This window comes from Pseudophryne corroboree, chromosome 7 (assembly GCF_028390025.1).
Source record: "Pseudophryne corroboree isolate aPseCor3 chromosome 7, aPseCor3.hap2, whole genome shotgun sequence".
NCBI lineage: Eukaryota > Metazoa > Chordata > Amphibia > Anura > Myobatrachidae > Pseudophryne > Pseudophryne corroboree.
The window spans coordinates 123,549,218-123,551,954 of NC_086450.1; positions in this window are offsets into that span (position 1 = coordinate 123,549,218).

Here is a 2,737-nt window from a genome sequence, read left to right on the forward strand (position 1 = left end):
GTATGCAGCATTATTGGCAACAGCACAGCCCCGCCCCAGCTCCAGACACAGTCTGACATAAGGAGAGGAGGCAGAGCTGCTCACTGCCTCTCTGACTTCACCCTGCCTCCTACCCCTGCAGAAACTGTGACAATTAGTAGAATACTACAAAGAAGATATGTAAGTTATAAATATCTTGTTTGCATTATTCTATTAATTGTTATAGGGGGTAATTCTGAGTTGATCGCAGCAGCAAGTTTGTTAGCAATTGGGCAAAACCATGTGCACTGCAGCGGGGGCAGATATAACATTTGCAGAGAGAGAGAGATTTGGGTGGGTTATTTTGTTTCTGTGCAGGGTAAATATTGGCTGCTTTATTTTTATACTGCAATTTAGATTTCAGTTTGAACACACCCCACCCAAATCTAACTCTCTCTGCACATGTTATATCTACACCCCCCCTGCAATGCACATGGTTTTGCCCAACTGCTAACAAATTTGCTGCTGCGATCAACTCAGAATTAGGCCCATAGTCAGAACTCTGGTGTAGTATGACAGGGGAGGTACTGCCTCCCCTGACTGCATGTCCCGACAGATGGTAAATCAACCGCATCCTACTATATATATATATATATATATATATATATATATATTTATTTATTTATCTATATCTATCATGGCTCTTGACTATGGAAGGTAGCGGTGACATGATGCAGGGGTTTTGAACGGTCATTTGCTGACCGAAGTTGATGGACCGATAAGTTACCTATGTACCTTCTAAAAGCATGTATATTGAATTTACTATTGAGGCCCCATGAATGCTATAATGCATGCATTAGATGACTGTTTGGATTTTTAAGCTTAGCCACCGTTCTTATGATTCTGTGGAGTGCCCACTTTGTGTGAAAACAAAATTTGCTTGATTTGATTTGAGTGGCCTTTTTCACATCATCATATTTTTCCTGGACCGTTAAGGAACATACTTAGGGGAGCACCACCTAAAAGTGTTATTGGGAGAGTGCAACGTAGACACATGCTCGGCACTCCACAATACATAAGGCAACAACCCAGGCGCCCTCCAGTGTAGTAATACAAAGGCGGTGGGTATTGGCGGCACACATGGGATTCTTCATCAATAATGACACTAAAGCAGCAGTGTTCGTAGTCAACATTTTAATATAACATCGACATTTTCGACAGGACAACATACATAAACAAACTCTCACCTTATAAAGCTTCACCGAGTTCTCAGAAAGACGCGTCGTATCCCACGCTGGAATCCCGCTGACGTCAGTGGAAGGCAGCTGTCGCAGCCCTGCCAACGTCAGTTGCCAGGCAACGGTAAACACACCGCATCCTGTGTGATAACCCTTCACCCTCCGGCAGCAGCAACAATATATAGAATATAAAAATATAGAAACAACAGACAAATGGGATAACTGAAATGAAATATAAAATAGTTATAGAGAGTCTATAATATTATACATAAGGTATCCATAGAATAATCCAAAATACTGTGTCAACATTAAAATAAAGATATAGATAATAATGTTAAACTATACTACTATATCTGGGGTGATAAACAAGAATTTTTGAAGGTATCTTGTAGGAAACAATTCAAATTAAATTGTTTGTTTAAGCCATTGGGCCTAATTTTGAACAATGCCACTATTACCAGGATGATAGACAAAAGAGCTCTTAAAAGTATCCTATAGAAAACTGTTCAAATTAAACTGTTCGTTCAAGCAATTGGGCCTCACCAGGGGTGTAGCCAGAACTTTGTAGGCCCCATAGAAACATTTTATGGGGCCCCTACTTCTAGAGAGACATCTCTCTGCAGCAGTTGTTGATGTTATGCCCCATATTAGTACTCTAGTTAATTTTCTAAACCATAGTAGTGCTTTAATTAATAATTAACGTTATGCCACATAGTAGTACTTTACTTTATTTTATGAATCATAGTAGTGCCCTAGTTCACATTATGCCCCACATTGTAGGGCCACCAGTACACATTACAAATACAGTACCCAATACACATTAGGACATGCAGTGCCCCTAGTTCATATTATGCCATACTATAGTGCCTCCACTTCATACTGTGACACATTACAGTGCCCCAGCTCATATTATGTAACATTATAATACCCTCTTGTTAATTTTATACCACATTACATTGAGCAGGTTCAGGGGCATAACTATATATACTGTAGACACCATGGCAAAAGGTTGTAAGGGCCCTTATGTACTACCCAAGGGTGAAAAATGTGTTACATATGTAACTTTGACAAGGAAGATGGGCTCCTCTCAGCTCTGGACCCCATAGCGGCTGCACTCCCTGCACCTATGGTAGCTACACTCTTGGGCCTCACCGAATTTAGTTCATAAATCCAACGGGATTCATGCTGGAGTAATACTCTTGCTCGATCACCTTCCCTCAAATTCTCTGGTACACAATCATCTTATATCTAAGAGCTGAAAGATTATGTTTATAATCTTTAACATATTTTGCAATGGACTGATCACTTTTTTTGCCCCCTAGCGCCAAACGTATGGCACTCCTGTGTTGTGTCATACATTCTTTAAAGGTACAGGTGGTTTTCCCTATGTAATATAATCCATAGGGACAGGGTATGAAATATATGACAAAACAACTTGTGCAGGTCAAAGTATGATGGATCCTTATTTTTTTACCAGCTCTTGGATGCGAAAATACATCTCCAACTTCCAAAAAACTGCATGTCGTACATCCCAGACAGCG